Below are 18,974 nucleotides of genomic sequence, written 5' to 3'. Positions count from 1 at the left end.
TCATCTGAGAAAGGCCTTCCCTACCCAGAATAGACATAGAGCACCTTGACCATCCACTGAGCATCCTAGTACGTAATTACTTGCACTTAGCCATCTTGAGACTCAAGACATAGATTTGTATCATCAGATTAAAGGAAAGATTTACTGTTCAAAATATGAGACATACTTCTCTGGATTGATTTGTATCAGTTCGCCATAGACATTGGTTAAAGAAATAAAGAAAACTCAGTAGACATGCTCTGTCATTGTAAATCAATTTGCATTGCAGATATGCTTGAGGAAAAATAATGGCATAATTTAAGAAACCAATACTTGCATCATGGTTCTGGTATCTAAATGACAAGAACAAAAGTATTTACATAGCCTGATTATTGCAAATCAAAAACCGGGAAATCCCAACTAATAGGTTTCCAAAGTTTGAACTAGAATCTCTGTATAATCACAATGCTTGGTGTAATACTTTGTGATGGGAGCCGAATGGAAAAAGGTGCTGATTGGAAAGAATAAAGCCGTATGGAAAGAATTGCAGTTCATAAGGAAAGGTAAAGAAAAGATGAGTCCTGACTTGACGAAATAGACATATATAGCTTGAAGCTACGGCCCAAGGTGGTAGTTTAAAACAAGAGGATCAATTTCTTGGTTTACCAATTCAATAATACAAGGAGCGCCAAGTGTACTCAACACCTCACGTAGAGAGTTACAAATTTGAAATATTAAAGAGCTCCTTTGGAAAGTTTATTAGAACAAATATCTATAAATGTGTTATTTTCAAAATGATGTCATCACACTATCATTATGTCCAAGGTCGTGCTTATTAAAATACGTATATCTATATACATGTGTAATTTGGAGAATTATGATTTATCTTAACCTCATATACTCTCGATATATATATATGTTAATAGAGACGAGCTTGGAGATTTAATATCATGGTGGCATCATACCTTTATACATATATGCATATATACAATGATGAAGAAACTGAAGACAGCAACATAGAACAACAAAGGTAATGGTTCTGAACATGAATTTTGTTAAAGATAGCTATATATTTTTATATGTTTGACCAAGTAGCTCATGGTATTTGTCCAATGTATACTCTTGCTTGCGTGGTCGTTTACCCTTAGCCATGGTGATTCAAGATTCATACCTATTTGCTTAGTGATGGTGGTGCCCCTGTGCCCAATTCTTTTCTAACAATGCTTCCAACCCTTTGACATGCTCCCTAGAAGGAGATTCTCAAATCAAACAAGCAACACCACCACATCCACAGACCCCACCAAAAGCATGAACCTCCTCTCTATAAACAGATAACCACTGATAACCTGTAAACCCCGAAAGAGGATGCACGGGACTCTCATGGGTCTCAGTGATGACAAGTATATCAACGGATCCCACCGCATCGTGGAAGAGACCAGGTAATGACCATAAAGAACCATTACCATTCCAACAGTTAACAAAAAGAGAGCAAGTGGAGGTCTCTCTCTTGTCAGACTGTTGGCGAGACCGTCATTTGATCTTGGGGGCCTGTCTCGCTTCCCATCCACAGGGGGCTCGGCGATTCCCGAACAACTTCTTTGAGATTCCTAATAACTACCCATTTCCCAACCCGTCTAGCCTCCGCCACAACACCATGAATATATTTCAGCTTTGTAACCTAAGCCTTCATAAGATCTTCATCTAGAAAAATTTTAGAAGGGAGAGAGAATAACTTCCTCTTTCCTCGAAGAGTACAGAGCCTATCTGAAAAGTTGAGAAACCGAACAAAAAGGATTTCACTGTGGCCAATCTAACATTCGTCCAGTGTGATGTCAGAGAGACCAAGCTGATCACTAAGGAAAGAACGTCCAGCTGAGAGAGGATCGAAAGTGGAAGGGAGTCCATGGACTCGTAGGTTGAGCTCACAAGTACATCTCACACGTTCATCCTCAATCTTCCCCTGAACAATCTTATCCAGATTCGACATAGGCGCAATAACAACTGAAGTGTTGCAGATAGAAGCCCATGATTTCACCTTTTGTTCAATTTTCGAGATCAAAGAGGAGTGTTTTGCTGCCATTTTCGATTGATCACGGGAGCAAGAGATGCGAAGGTACCAATGGTCGCGGTAGGTGGAAGGTTGATCGAAAAAGCTCATCGTACGAGATGGGAGAGGAATAATTGGAGAAGTTGAGTCAGACAAACAAGCCCGATTTAAGGAATTATATAACATTTGCAGAACATAAAGATGTCTTTGATGCTTACCATGCTAGGTGGAAAAAGGATGTTAAGTTTGAATATATGCCTAAAGCTAAACATCCAAAGATTGTTGATAATTTGAAAGCCTTTATCGAATTGAGTCCGAAAGATAATTACATAGCCATCAGTGAACATCGACAAGAGATCCAAACTTTGAATAACAAGTGGTAGGAGGCAATTATGACAACAGTGGAAGATTTAACCTGTAATCAAGCCTTGATTGTAAGCTTTGAATAAGGACATGCAAAAGTAGGGGGAAAACGATGGGTTCAATATGTGTCCTATTTTATTGACCTTAATTGTCTTATGATTTCCTTTATTTCCTCAAAGTTACCATGATAAATTGATAAGATTGTAGAAATTAACAAAATTAAGGATTATAATATATCATTAAGAAATGCTCGTTACTCAATAATTCATGTTGATGGTTTGGTATTGAATGCAAACTTCTAATGACTTGTGCAAGGAGATTGCAATCCTCAAGTAAATATAAATATGCCCATGCTTCCATATGCAAGACATATCTAACACTATTATATTGTTATTTATAGAACAGAGTTTGCTAAAGGTGTGAATTATCTTATTGATTAACCACCTCAGAGGAAGGGCCCCCATTTTCGATCAACCAATTGAATTCTTTATTTTGGTTTTGGTATTGTGAGTATGTGTTTATGTTAGTTCATTTGATCAATTATGCACATATGTTGATGTGTAGCTAGGTTGGATCCTTCTAGGGCCAACCTAGTACACCTAATGCCTAATTGGCTTGTCAACCTTAGCCATGCTACTTAATGAATTTTATTATTTCAATCATTAATTGGGTCTGGCCCTATTTAAGCAATTCATGTAACTTGCGATTATGTAATTGGGAAAGACCTATACGAATGTAATTGTAATTAATAGGTCTGATCCTTTTCATAGGGCCAGAATTACAAGGCCAACTAGAGGTCTATTAAGAGGCATTGATTCATATATATGCAAGGCCATTCTTGAATTAATAGGAAATAAATTCTATGATGTACAGAGTATGTAGGGGTGATGATAAGAGCTTATCATCTATGATTGGGAAGGCAATAGATCTAATGGTTTGCCTATGGTTAACGAGCACTACCATAAAATTAACATAGTATCAGAGTGGGTCTAGTAAAGATCCTCATTCAGAATAGGAAAATAAGAATTTAAGAGATGCAAGAAATGAGGGATTAAGAATGTTTAGCTGATGAGTCTTGAAGGATTTGCTGGTGTTTGAATTTTTCCCTTTCTCCTTGCAATATAATTTTGTGATGGCAAAAGATTTTTGGTGGATTTGTGAGAAAATTTATGCAATAAAACGATAAGCATTTTATGATTGAATGTTGACCGTGAATTTTTTGTAGTTAATTCTTAGTCATGTTCTTGGTATTAATAGTGTATGCTTTTAACATTGATCTATATATTTCTCTTCATGAATAGTTTAATTCTATGCACTCCTACTAATCTCTCTAAAAATGCTTCCAAGATATATCGAGAAGCAATAGGATGATGAGAGATTACATGCAAAGTAATGCAAGCTATAGAAATGACCATGGAATGCTACATGTAGCCATGGGACTAATTGGAGGAAAATAACTTAATTAAAGAGAAAGAACCTATATAGATTGTTAATGTGGTTAGTTTCTTCGAGGAAGAAATGACATCCAAAGGGAGACTATTCAGCTGCGGAAATCAGATTCACAGGGAGCTTGAGTGGTAGATATAGTAAGCCAAGTCCTTTGCAGAGGATCGACAAGCTTGTATAGCAGTGTGATTGCAAAAGCTCATTGTTCGACAAACATTGGAGCCAATTTCCTAATATTGTGTTAATCAAAGCTACAAGAATGTTGCCCCTGTTGAGAGGAGTTGTGACTTTCAAATGATTTTTATGTATTGTTAATGAGTTCTCCATGAGGGAGCAATTTGAGGAGCAATCCATTGTTATTGAGTTCTCTGTGAGATAAAAGTTTGAGGTGCAATCCCTTGTTATTTTGTTCTTAGTGAGGGAGAAGTTTGAGGTGCAATCCCTTGTTAACGAGTTCTTCTCTAAGAGGGAGAAGTTTGAGGTGCAACCCCTTGTTAATGCATTCTTCTTTGTTTGAGAAGTTTGACATGCAAGCCTCGATAATGCACTATTGATATAAGAGCATCTTGGGTACTTTGGCAATCTTGCATCAACCAAAAAGATTTCCTTTCTTTTGTTCCTATTTGTTGTTTGGAGAATAGTCATTGTTGTCCATGGTTTCTCTTTCCACGCAATCAGCTCCTTAATGAGGACCTATCGTGGATCCTTTGTCTAAGAATGCAGATCTTAACTCAATCATTTGCGGGAGTTATCCTTCTCTTTGTTCGAGGCATGTTGATTTCCTAGCAGCTCAAGTAACGTGTAGGTTAGGCTTCAATGAGGTTTTGTGTGGCATCTTGGCATTCCGTGCACTTGGGAATCTCTTCTTGGATCACGTGTGGACCTATACTTGTCCCCACGGAAGTTAATTTGCTTGTTCGAAAGGTCGTTGAATTCTCGTTTGGGGCGGGACCTTAATTGTAATAAACTACCTGACAAGACGACTTATAGTCTTGTTGGCTATATTAGTAGAGCTTTAGGATTAGGAAAAGCATAATAAAGTTAGATAGAAGGAAAGATGAAGGTTTTCTCTGCAAGCCTAAGCTCATAAGCTCGTTGATTGTAATTTGGATGTATACGACTGCAACTAGGTAGGCCTTATGCCTGGCATGTTTAATGAAGATTATATTATCCTTAGTGCATTGATTTCCTCTATACTCCTTGTGGTTCCTACTATTTGACGGCTTCCATGTGTAACTCTAAGCGGGGTACCTAGGAGATGCTTCTCACCCTCCTGTCTTGCGTCGATTTTTCTCTAGGAGAAGTTTGACATGCAAGCCCTCAATAATGCATTCTTCTCTAGGAGAAGTTTGAGGTGAAAGCCCTCATTCCACCATTTGTCAATGGGTATGTTGTCGATCCACCATTTTCTAGTAGGCATGGTGCATATGCACTCTTTTCTAGGAGAAATCTGAGGTGAAAAGCCCTTGTTCCACCCTCTACAAGTAGGTATGGTAGATCCACCCTCTATAAGTAGGAATGGTGAAGGTGCATTCTTCTCTGGAGGAATTTAGAAGTGAAAGCCCTCGTTCCACCCTCTACAAGTAGGTATGATGGAGCCACCCTCTACGAGTAGGCATGGTGGAGGTGCATTCTTCTCAGGGAGAATATGAGGTGAAACCCCTTGTTCCACCCTCTGTCGATAGGTATGTTGGATCCACCCTCTGTAAGTCAGCGTGGCGGAGATGCTTCTTCTCTAGGAGAAATCTGAGATGAAAGCCCTCATTCCAACCTCTACGAGTAGGCATGGTGAATCCACCTTCTACGAGTAAGCATGGTGGATGTCATGTAAGAAATTCCATGATGTAAAACTTTTGTTTATTTACCCTCTCGAAGTATCCATTGTGAACGTCATCACATTTCTACAATGAGCACTTGTGTTTCCATTAATGGAAGTAACCATGATGGATGCATTTTCATGGGAGTAGCCATGCTGGTTATGGTCACTTGCATTCTCATGGGAGTAGCCATGTTGGTTATGTTCACTTGCATTCTCATGGGAGTAGCCATGGTAGTTATGTTCACTTGCATTTTCATGGGAGTAGCCATGATAGTTGTCACCATAGTTGAAAAAATCTCACTCAGTAACTTGATAAGCCCTAAAAAAATTATTCGGGAAAAAATCAGCCAATTTTCCGAAAAAACTTGGGAACCTAAAAAACAACTCAAATTTAATTTAAAATGTTTGTTTTTTTTTTTGCAAAATTCAATGAGCACATGCATGTAATGAGTTGATTAAAGAGAACACAAAAGAAACAAGTAGAGTGTAGATATATATAAATACATAGTGGGTAGAAAATCTCATTCTCATGCGAAATGTTGATGGTAGGAAGCAAAATAGTCAATAGTTTCTATCAAACTAGAAGTAAATAGTAAATACATCAATACAATCACATCTTCCTCTTCCCATCTCTACTAGCAAAAATGAGAGGGATTCTAGGCCTCAAAGAGGAGCCCCACACTAGGAGGGGGTGTGACTGTGAAGTTTGTGGTTGCACCTCCTCACTCGGCATCCCTACTAACTCGATATTTGTCCTAAAAGTGGATGTATCTCCTCCAATATGTGGCATTGGTAATGACTCCTTGTTTGAATCCTCATCGTCCTCGTTCTCAATGTCATCCATTGTGAAATCCATTCCAACCCCCTCCTCCATGGCCTACCTCTCCAAATCAGCGATCTCATCTACTGAAAACAATGGACCTGGTTCTTGTGTCATCCAATCAGAATAAGGATCTGTATCATCCAGATCAAGTGGACCCGGTATTGAATAGTGTACTCTTTTCATGCGCAACTTAAGATTATATTACACATAAAACGTCACTGAGTCCTTTTGAGTCAACCTTTTCTTTTCTTTGTGTGTATGGACTCAACTAAGCTCCAATCAAGCTCAAAATGGGATGTGCTACAAGGCTGGCACAAGATTTTTAGAGCAAAATTCTTTAAAGTGGGGGTATTGCCGCCCCAAGTTGCCCACCAAACATCTACAAAACAAAATACAATAAGTTATAAAGCAATCAAAAAAGATAATCAAAAAACATAGCTTACTAATTTGCAACTGTTTAAAAGTTTGAACTTTAACAATTTACTTGGGGCTTGAGTGCCTCTTGCTCTCTTTGCTAGCATAGAAGAGAACAAATTATCCCATAATTCCACATAGACTTGTTGCTCAATCACAACAAGATCTCTCTCTGCTTCGTCGGATCATCCTTTCAATCTGTCTAGAGAGACCCCCCATGACCTCTCCATTAGGATTTGAATAGGAATCATCATGCCTAAAACAAATAAAAAATGAAGTCAAGTCTTAGTACACAACCTTAAAAATTAAAGTAAAATGAAGTCTTAGTAAAATCTCAAGGAGAATCATAGTATCTGAAACGGGAGTTAAGGAAGTAGCCTGCTACATGAATGGGTTGGTGGAGCATGTTGGACCAAATTTGAGATTTTCCCATGGCATAAATTTCTAGCAGCCTCTTTGGCCTTATCAATGGCCTCATAATGGCATCTCATTGGGGATTGTTGCCTATCACATATGTGCAAGAATCTAACTAAGGGCTTAGAGATTTACAATTTAAATTTGAAAAATACAAATTAGTTATTAACATAGTAAGTTACAAATTAATAATGAAACTTGAATCAACTAAAAACTTAATGTTTTGATTCTTGAAGTTACCTTCACAATCTCAGCAGCCTTTTAAAAAAAACATTCATCAAAGACTATCTGTGCCACAGCCTCTCCTTTAGGTTTTTCTGCGTAAGGTGAAGCAACCCAATCAAGACATACAAACATTTGTTTTAGAGGCAAAATTGTGTCGATAATACTTTGCAACGTAAAGAACACTGCTGCAAACCTTGTGATAACAGACCTCACCAAATCTTTGTCTTTAGTGATCCTTCTCATCAAACTTAGAAACCATAAGTGATTATAGATAAACTTGGTGACTCGCCTTGCATCTTCCACAGCTGAACTCACCCAATCAAGTTTTTTTGTGTCCTCTAAAAGGTCAAATACATGTGTTGTACAAGGTGACCAAAAAAGTGTCAGTTTCTTCTCTTGGAGGATTCTACATAACATCTAAGTAAAAAGTCAACAATTAATTGCAAACTTTCCATATTTTACATCAAAGCTAAATTGAATAATGCCATAGAATTAGATTCATGATTCATATTGAATATAAAAAATTAAAATTAAATGCTGCCACATATGTTGCCGCATTATCTATGATGATTTGCACCACATTCTTTTTTCTCACCTCCATGACAACATTCTCCAACATTAAATCCAATGTGTGTGCATTTTTCACTTTATTGAAGGCATCAATAGATTTCCAAAACACCACATCAACTTTGCAAGCAACCGAGAAATTAATAATGGTTCTACTTCTTCCATCTGTCCACCCATTAGATAAAATGGTGCAACCATAATTCTTCTACTCTTTTTTTTGCTCTTCCACCATTGCTCTTGCCCTATCAACCGCATTGTCAAGCAACCTACAAATTAAAGTGAAATCAAGTGTTAGTAATAAATAGGAAATTAAAATTAAAATTAAAAATATAAAAAATGAACTCAAGTGGATTTCAATTATTTACAATTACTAACCTTCCACTCAAATCCTTGTGCGAAGTGGCTTTGTACCCTTAAACTGAATTGTCAATGTGGTCACCTAATTCAGCCAATATGGACAATCAACCACATTCATTGAGAGATTGTTGAAAAACCAAAAACCAACACATGCAATATCAGTTTTCTTATGCGCCTCCTTGTTCCATCTAGTGAACTCTAATGATGGTTGTGCTCCAGCTGTGTTCCTAGGCACAAAATAGCTCCCTATCCCTGATGTTGATGCTAATGCTAATGAAGAACTGGGTGTTGTATAAGAGAGAGTGGAAGCGTCAAAAGAAGCACTTTGTTTGTAGATCCTCGGACCACGAAGAGATACCACTATGTTCTTGAGTGTTGCTTCTTCTTCTTCAACATCAATAGCAGCTTCGCGAGATTCAGCTATGGCTACTCTTGTAGCTAATTTCCCCCTCCCTATTCAATTTTTTCTCTTCTGCAGCTGCAAGTAAGGCATTAATGAATCTTTTTATTTCTTCAGTAACCTTGCAACACAAAGTTGAATCATGTTTCTTTATGCTTGCAAAGTGGTATTTAAAATGGTTTTATGCCTCCACAAATAATTTTTACACATTGAATGCATATAACCTTCCCAACATCATTTGGAGCTTCATAAGCATACCACCATGCCTTATCTCTTGCATTTCTAGGCCAAGTGCCTATGCATCCAAATGAGCATGGTGTTTGTGCTCACTCTTCCTCTACACTTACCATGCTTAACCCTGCCCTACACATGGATTTAAAACACAAATTAAAATTTATATAAAAATAATTAAACAAAGTTAGAACATAGAAATAGAAACTAGGTAAATTAGTTTGACTATTTTTAGACATCATTCAAAGTTAAACATTAATTACACAAATTGCTAGAGTTTTCTTTTCTTAAAAAAATACAGTCTTCAAAAAAATGGCAATAGATTCAAAAGAAATTGTCAAACATAGAGTTGAAATAAATGAAATGCTTTCAGATGATTCAAAATGATTTCTAACTATTTAGGAATGAATTTAAATTCATTTACACGCAAAAAAAAACAACAGAACATTGTTTTAAAGTATAAAAACAAACTGAACAAAACTACTTGGGAAAGAGATTTTTCTTCTAAAACTGGTCAAAATCCTCTTGAAATCCACTCAAATCCGTCTTCAATAGCTTGCAATTACCTAACAATTACTTCAAACCCTTTTTGTCTCCACTACTAAAGCCTCCAAATGCTGAAACACAAACCGGTAAACATAAAACAACGTTTTTGTCCTTTAACATGGTTGGGAAAACTTGAGCACTCTCGTTTGCAAGTAATTGTGGAGCTTTTAAACTCAGCGATTAATCTACAATTAATCAACAAAAACTCAACTTTTTCGCTAGCCAAGTCATGAATTTATTTGGCAAAACATCTCTAGCTCCAAAAACTTGGCAATTTATAAAAAATCTCGGTGATCTGTAGAAACTCATCGATTTTTCGGTGATTATGCCAATTATGGTTGTCACTATGTAACTCATACATTAAAGGAATCCTCCCTAGCTAACAAAGAGTGTTAATGTGTCTAGGTTGGATCCCTTCTACCATTGACCTAGTTTACCTAACCTAATTGGCTTGTTAGCTTTAGCCATGTTATTAATAAACTTTTTCATTTCAATCCTTAATTGGGTCTAGCCCTATTTGTGTGATTCATGTAACCTGCAATTATGTAATTGGGCAAGTCCTATTGTATTGGGCAAGACCTATATGAATGTAACTTGTAATTAATAGGTTTGATCCTATTCTTCGTGCCAAAACTATGATGAGGAGGTTAGATTAGGATGGATATTCCTTTACCCACAATATCTCTTTGTTTCTATCTAGTCTTTATAGGTTCAATTTACCCAATAACTGACCTAAAGTTCTTTCTTGCTTGGATACCCTTTCTTACTTCCTTGCACATAATCTTTACAACCTTTCTGGGTCACTATTACCTTCTAAGACCTTGGCCTAACATTCACAAATCTTGTGTCTTCACTCACCATAATTCCCTTAGTTGGATTGGTTTACAATATGGAGTTCTGAATGCAAAGTCACTCAAGCTTTCCATCATCCATTGGATGTAGACTATGTCAAAAGATCACCAATTCAGTAGGTTTTAAGGTCCCAAATGTTCCTTATTACCCAATTTCTTTAGTTTGTTTCAATTAGGCCTTATAGCCCAATTAGGATGACCTAATAGGTTTTTTGACTACCAAATTTGTCTCTAGACAGATCTCCACAAACTGAAACCAAATTCTAACACCCTTTTCGACCCTTCATACAATATCTCAAAATCAGAATTGGATCAATCCATCTGCTCACCTTTGCTTCAATACCTACCAATCAGGACTATCAGGTTATTTGCTCAGTTTGTTGTTATCATAGCAAATGGATGTTTCCTTTTTGCAACCCAATACTCCCAACACCTTGGAAAGTTAGAACACCTCCTGGACAACCCTTCCAACACATTTGAAACCCTTCAACAATTCATCTTCACCAAACAAGACAACTTTGTTTTACTCCAATATGCCTGTCACGTGGGAAATGCCAAGCTAGGGCTTCCTGCCAAAAACGGCCAACTATTTGGGCAAGTTTGAAACTTCCATAATCTTACAGGGCGTACTTGGGCCTATCAAATTCCAAGAGATCAAAGTTTTTGACCAGAAAATGTAGACCCCAATTTTATGTTTTCCTTCCAAACCCTAGGTCTATAAAGGTTTAGAGAACTTGGTAGAAAATTGCTTGCCTAATTAGCCTCTTGTCACTTCAAAACTTTAAACCAAGTGCAAAGTAAAGCTAAAACAAAGTGTCAATTGTTAAGGTTGCAGCTTCTGTCGGATTGATTTTATCATGAGATACCTTGTTGATGGTAAATCGTCTTTAAGATAAATATCTTATATATATTATATATGTAATATAGTATATATTATATAAATTATACATTATGTATTATTATATAATAATATAATAATATATTATAATATATTACATATATGGTTAAAGATGAGTTATACATATGGTTATTTATGTTATTAATATATTAACTAATGATGATTAACTATAGAGACATGTCTCTTCATGAGACATGCCTCCTCCTCTCATATTTATGAGTCCTCAAAGCTGCATTTGGAAGACATCAATCACATTGGCAATGTTAGTACATCTACAGAAAACGACTCATGTTACTTAGCATGGTATTAGAGTAGGTTGTAAATGTAGAAAATATCAAAGGTACAGAATAATGAAAATATAGTAGAGGAAGAAATAATCCTTGTGATTCTCTTTGGAGTATAAGTTTTTTTCTTTATGAACTCATTATGTGTATCAATCTCCCTAAGTATGGTTGCCGATGGCATCAATCGATAATGACTAACTTGAGGATGTTACCCTCATTATTTGCTGTTGAAACAACAAAGCCAAGACGAAGCTCACAACAATGGATATACCTGGTTCGGACAATGCTAAAAATAGAGGACATAGTAATCCAAATTGCAATGACGTGGAATGGATATTCAAGGAAACTTCCTATATAATGTTAAAGATATGATCTGAAGAAGCCAAGCTAACAGGAAGTCGCACAAGACTCAAAAGTAATATCCTGATAGAGTACAGCAGTGGAGGTTTATAATAAATGATAAGCCATCTTCGATTATTACCAGCAATTATAGTACAAATTAAAGTTTCCTTTCTCAACGATAAAGGAATATGGTGTGCACAAAAGCAGTGATAATAATGGACATCTCTAGATAATCGCAGATGATATATATTGCACATGGCGTAAGGTTTTGGGCAGTGATAGCCACATAAGATAAAGGCATGTCAGAAATCAAACATATCGTGCAGCAACAAAATTATGTCATTTGAAGATACGTGTTAAGACTGATTAAAACTGAGAGAGAAGAATATCTATAAAGAAATTGTTAAAAAAAAAGGGGGATTGTGAAGCAGATCAATGAAGTAGGGAAACAATACGTATTATATCGAGAATTGGTGCAAATCTCCTATGCTATGAATGACTTGACAGTCAACTCGCCCAAGTCTCCAAGCAATAGCATCTACGATAAATCTTGGAAAAGCAATGTCGTCTTGAAGCACGTGTATGATGGGGTTAGGATTCTTGCTGCCTGACAGATTGATATGCAAATTCGATATTCTCATGGATCGGACACTCAATGCCAATCCACTTTCCAAGCGGTGAAAGGGCATGAAAATAGCTAAGACACGTAATCCAAGTTCTACCACCCGTGATTCAGTCTGTATTATGTGGGAGTACAAATAGACCGCCTTCAAGGTAAGGGGAGGTAAGGTTAATTCCAAATATTATAAAGTAATTTACGTATTTTATTGTTATTATATTGGTATAAGTGTTTTAAGATGGTTAAGATACCAATCCCCCTGATTCCATTAAGGTAAAAGTAATAAGATATATTATGTTAAGTTCTCTTCTTCACATTTATATATATTAGTATATGATAACTATATGCGTGTGTGTGTGAGAATTTGTAAAAGAATAATAAGTATTAGTAATTTTTAAATTAGATATTCATCTATCTTATATTGGATTGATGAAAAATATTATTCTTGAGAATTATATCAGTCTCTCTCTCCTATTTTATTATAGAATTATAAAAGCTATTTGCCTTGATCTTTTCCTCTGAGTGTTCCTGCAGGAAAAAGAGGGAGATTTGGACTCAGAAGGAGTCTAAAGTATATGTGTGCAATGTGAGAAATTTTAAGAATCATGGATGAGTTTAAGAAAATGGAAGGGCATGTTTGCTTCTACTATTAAGCTTAATGAATGTTTGGAGCTTCATTGGATGAAAAAAGCAAGTTGGAACTTAGAAAGAAGTCGTCAAATTTGATGTGATGCAAAAGTGTTCAAAGATATAAAACTGAAAATTTTACATTATGGGGGGAATAATAACCAATGTTTCATTCCCACTTGAATCATCTTTAGTAAGGAGATGTTCCATGACCCTCATGGGCAGATAAGTACTCGTTTGAGGATGTTCTTGCGGGAAAAGAAGGTTGGTACTTTACACATGCTATCAAATATTGTGTAGATGAGAATTCATTAGTCATTTGATGATCAGGATAAAGTGAAGTGAATATCTTTAATGATTGAGATTATGAGTATCCTTCTACATTAAGAGACAGTATGGCACTTCTTCAAAGTCAACACAGGAGCTTAGAAGATTAATATTCAGAGGGAGTCTAAAAATACATGTGTGACTGCATGATTTTGATGGGCCTACTCTTGAGTGCATCATGAGGAAGTATTGACTTATCAAAAGATTAATCTAAGATTCACAATGAGTTTGATAGGCATACTTGGGTGAAGAGAGTTTCTGACGAAGTAACTATAGGACCTGACTTCCCAGGATCATTGTTCAACAGGAGAAATTTTGAGATGCAATCCCTTGTGGATGATATCTTCTCTATGAGGAGAAGTTCTAAGTGAAATTCCTTGTAATGTGCTCTTCTCTATAAGAGAGAAGTTTGAGGTGAAAATCCTTGTTCCACCCTCTAGTAGCAGCTATGGTGGTTCATGGTGGTTCATGGTGGATATCATGTAAGTCAATACATGATGTTGTTATGATATGTAATGAAAGGTGACGATCTTTCATGGACATATATAAGCAGAAGGTAACCATTATAAGATGACAATCTTATAAATGGTAGACCTATTATCGTGACAGACTTCATTAAATTGTTATCGCAGAGTGTTGGAAATCATGATAACGAACAAACAGAAGGTAACCATTGTAAGGTGGTGATCTTATAAATGGTAGACCTATTATCATCGTTCTTTCAGCCGGATTTTGCCAGACACCATGATAACCAACTAGTTATGGTTCATTGGGCCGGATCTTGCCGGACACCATATAGACCACACTTAAGGTGGTGTTTTTAAAGTTATGGAAATTGCTTCAATTGTGTGTTATGAAAGGTGAGAAATTTAGCCTCGTAGTGAATTGAATATCATACTACGATGATATCTCTTCTTATTCTTGAGAGCATAATGTGTTCTATAAATCCTCCCTACCTAAGAGGGAGTGTTAAGGTTGCAGCTTCTGTCGGATTGATTGTAATGTCCCCTTTCTAGCATTCATAGCATGATGTTGTCATTAGCCTATTTCCCCACAGTCCCGTAGGCTAACTAGGACATTAAAGGGGCTTAGAGGCCATTTGGCCTAGACAGTTTCAGTTGCAGGTCTTTCTGAGGGGTTCTGAAGCAACTATGGGCATACTTACTATTTATAGTAAGTCATCTTGGACATGGCCGGACATTCAGTCACAGTGGTATGTCGATGGTAATTGTTTAAAATCGACAGGAAGACTTATTTATCATTGATAAGATTTGTTATGCATTGATAAAGCCATTTTATAAAGTTAAATTTAAATATTTAACTTTACTAATGCATAGACTATAGTTTGTGGGAAATATTTAAATTAAAAGAGTTCCCTTTATTTTTATAACACATTGGAGACATAAGGTACATAAAGGGAGTTATGTTTTATCCCACATTGAGAAAACGAAGGATTGAGCTCTTGTGAGAACACTATAAAAGAAATGGAAGAGCTTTTTTTTTGTATGCTTGGATGAAGATTAATGTTATGTTGCTGGATATCTGATTATCGGGCTTGGAGGACGGAATCCCTCTTTGCTAGCATTCTCTTCGCTGTTGGAAGACACAGTCAGGAGGATCAAGGGTGTTTTCACTTCAAGAAACACACTGGGTTTCATTTGGGGCGTTTGCATAAAGAAATTTGCAAGGGTTTGAGGTGCAGATCTGAAGTTAGTTATTGCTATAGTACCGCATGAACAGTATTTTGCTACAATACGGCGTGAACAGTGTTGGTATCAAGTTTACTTGTTTTTCCGACTGATTAGAAGTTTGGAGGGCTGGCCGACTACATCTGCAAAATACTACGGCAACTAATTTCAGGTTTCTTCTGTCAAATTTTGATATTTTGCATAATAATTGTTGAATACAAGTCTGAATAGTTGTTGCAGCCTTTAAGGCAGCTGTAAGTGTACATCTACATTTAAAAATCACCCTTTATTAGCAGATTGAAAAAGTTTCCAGATTTTTCATATACTATTGAATGTGTGCCAAGTGTTTGTAAAAATGTTATGATTTTTAATGTCACTTCATAGTTGTTCGTAAATCTACTCATTGGAAAGCAATTTATTGAGGAAATCAGCTTTATGAGTTTGCATACAAAGTGTTTGACAATATTCCTTAAGTTAAATTTCTGCAAGTCAAAGTTCAAATCAGGGGAGGATATTTCAGTGGTATCAGAGCTATAAGTCATGCCATCTTGTGAAGGTCTTATAGGAAATTTGGAACTGGCGGATAGAGGGGAAAGTGTTTGATGAAATGTCAAAACACTAAAATCAGAGCATTTATGTTTGAGCATGCGACAGGGGCCTTATAATTTCCGCAATACCAAAGCAAGACAAAGTAGGAGTTCAGACCTGCAAAGCAAACGGTCTAGTTCATCCGTACAGGGGGGTATAGAATCCAGTCATACAGACACAGCGGAGGTATTCTTTGATCAAGACAGCAATATGGGTGACCGAGATGACAGGAATACAAGATTAGGTGGAGGCGGGAATGCCGGTCCAGAGCCTGGAGAGGAAAGATTCTTACAGTTATTAGAGACCTTGGTACAGGGTCAGCGAGTAGCAGAACAAAGGGCATAGGAACAGAATTAGAGATTGGATCTTATGATGCAGATGATGGCTCGTCAAATGGGGTTGAATGCTAACATGGGTGGAGGAAATAATCAGAAAGGTAACAATCAGAATGGAAATGATCAGGATGGGACACATAATGGAGATGAACAAGTTGGGAACAATTTCGGTCATGCACCCCAGCGAGCTAGGACAGTGAGTTCAAGGCCCATGATTCCTACATTTCCTCCTAGAGCTCCAGAGCAGCTCGTACCAGAGCCCCAGATTACTGATATACAGGACCAGTTGAGGAGAGATTGGGAAGCCAGAGGGCCAAATTTTACTGCTGCAATTACCTTTACGGAGTATATGGATGTGCGGATGAAACATATGCCACGTGGACATGACAGGAACCAGAGCTATAAGCTAAGGAAGAAAGTAGGAAGACTTGAGTTACCATATTATGATGGCTCAGGAAAGTCTACAGCAAGAGCTTGGGTTCAAAAGCTTGACACATACTTTCAATTGAACCCTATGCCCGAGGAAGAAGCTATTAAGTATGCAGCAATTCATCTGGATGGGTTAGCACACGAGTGGTGGCATCATGGTATGGTCACTATGGGACATGCACACATTACCTCATATGTGGAGTTTACAGAGAGGCTGATTGAACGTTTTGATAGGAAGGATCCAGAACTCCATTTCAAGGAGTTAGCTCAGCTTAAACAGTGGGGATCATTGGAAACATACATTTCAGAGTTTCAAAAACTTGTAGTGTTAGTAACAGATGTATCTGAACGGAGGATACTAGTTCTATTTATGGATGGGTTAGCTGATCCGTTGAGAGGGTGGATTAAAGCTCTCAACCCTCCCACTTTGCAGGAAGCCATTAAGAAAGCTCGTGACATGGATTCCTCTTCATCTTCAAAAAATAAATTCCAGGCAAAGAGTTTCCCTTCAAGGAAAGATAAGGACAGGAAACCTTTTCATAAAGAGGTTTAGCCAACTAAGGAGGAAAGTAAGAGGTTGGACAATGAGACACTTAATGATCTCAGGAAGAAGAAGCTTTGTTTTCATTGCAGGGAGCCTTGGGATTTGTCACATAAGTGCCCATTGAAAGCAAAAGCTAAGCAGATGGAGTACTTTTCAGCCGAAGAGTCAGTAGATGGAGATTCAGAGCAGTCATCCGAATCAGATGGAGATGATGATAGTTCTTCACAGGAGGAAGCACGCGGTGATAGCACGATAGCTCAGTTGTCAAGTATACAAGAGGCCGTCACTTTCAGAGTTAGGGGAACCTTGGATGGACAGAGAGTTGTGGCACTCATTGATACAGGGGCGACACATAACTTCATTGATGAGAAGTTTGTGACACGCAGAGGGCTACATACAGAGGAGCATAGGGGATTTAAAGTGATGGTTGCTGATGGCTTCAAAATTGAATGTACCAAGAAAATCTCCAACTTGCAGCTTCGTTTGGGAGATTATGACATGACAGGAGATTTCTTTGTGGTCAACATTGGTGATCAGGATATGGTGCTTGGGATGAACTGGATGAAGTCTCTGGTAGAGTTTACATTTAACCTTGAGAAAATGGAAATGAGGTTTGAGGCAAATGGTAAGAAGATAGTGCTCAGAGGTTTGTCAGATGGGAGACTTCGAGTGGTGTCACTCAAGCGGATGCAGAGTTTCTTTAGACATGATCAGGTGCAGTGGGCAGCAGAGTTTAGAGTAATGCCTGAGATGACAGAGCAGCATAAACAAGAGTATCCACCTGATGTACAAAAAATAATAACCAAACATACTAAGGTGTTTGGTGAGATACCTCCAGGGAGACCCCCAGGTAGGGGAATCGAGCATGTTATTGAATTAAAAGAAGGGGCTAAGCCAGTTATCATCACACCTTACCGCCATCTGAAGAGATATAAGGATGAAATAGAAAAGGCAATTAAGGAGTTGATTGACATGGGGCACATACGGCCAAGCAAAAGTCCTTTCGCTTCTTCAGTAGTATTGGTGAAGAAGAAGGATGGTACAATGAGGATGTGCATTGATTATAGGGAGCCAAACAAGAAGACAATCAAGAACCGATACCCTATTCCGCGCATCGATGAGCTTATTGATGAATTGCATGGTGCATGCTACTTCTCCAAGATTGATTTGAGATCGGGCTACCATCAGATACGGGTTAGAGAGGTGGATGTGGAGAAGACAGCTTTTAGATGCCACTATGGACATTTTGAGTTCTTAGTCATGCCCTTTGGGTTGACAAATGCCCCTGCCACTTTCTAGTCCTATATGAATAGAGTGTTCAGAGATCAGTTGAGGAAGTTTGTGTTGATATTTTTTGATGATATACTGGTATAAAACCATATTTGGGAGGAACATTTGAAGCATATTGATACAGTGCTCAGTATTCTAGAGAGGGAGTCATTATATGCCAAGATGAGTAAATGTGAGTTTGGGATGACAGAGTTGCTCTATCTAGGGCATATTATCAGTGCAGGAAGTGTTCGGGTTGACCCAAACAAGATCAGGGCCATTCTGGATTGGCCACCACCGAGGAACACTTCACAACTCAAGGGATTTCTCGGGCTTTGTGGGTTCTACCGCAGATTTGTGAAGGGATTTTCACAGATAGCAGCACCACTTACAGATTTGACACGGAAAGATAGTTTCAAGTGGTCAGAGAGGGCTCAGGATTGTTTTGACAGGTTTAAGGAGCTGATGAGTACATGTCCTGTTTTAGCCATTCCAGATTTCACCAGGCCTTTTGAGCTGTAGTGTGATGCCTCGGGAGAGGG

The 18,974-nt window shown here is 37.6% G+C and overlaps 1 protein-coding gene and 1 long non-coding RNA gene across 8 annotated transcripts in view; both read right to left on the bottom strand.

Moving 5' to 3' along the window:
- LOC149535647 (CAAX amino terminal protease family protein) overlaps positions 1–18,974 on the bottom strand; it is a 183,717-nt gene that overhangs the window by 70,202 nt on the left and 94,541 nt on the right. The gene's annotated exons all lie outside the window — the stretch shown is intronic.
- Positions 7,545–9,230, bottom strand: LOC149535650 (uncharacterized). Of its 2 annotated transcripts, none has more exons than XR_016356751.1 (4): positions 8,473–9,230; positions 8,126–8,363; positions 7,724–7,868; positions 7,545–7,622 (listed from the first exon to the last, which is right to left on the bottom strand). It is a non-coding gene; the product is annotated as an uncharacterized LOC149535650 (long non-coding RNA). The 2 variants fall into 2 exon arrangements; XR_016356752.1 differs by having other exon boundaries at positions 7,546–7,622; positions 7,739–7,868.

Source organism: Cupressus sempervirens, chromosome 10 (assembly GCF_028749045.1).
Source record: "Cupressus sempervirens isolate cs-2001-9-10 chromosome 10, ASM2874904v1, whole genome shotgun sequence".
Lineage (NCBI taxonomy): Eukaryota > Viridiplantae > Streptophyta > Pinopsida > Cupressales > Cupressaceae > Cupressus > Cupressus sempervirens.
The sequence above is the reverse complement of the archived record's forward strand: the minus strand, read 5'-3'. Positions and strand labels throughout refer to the sequence as shown.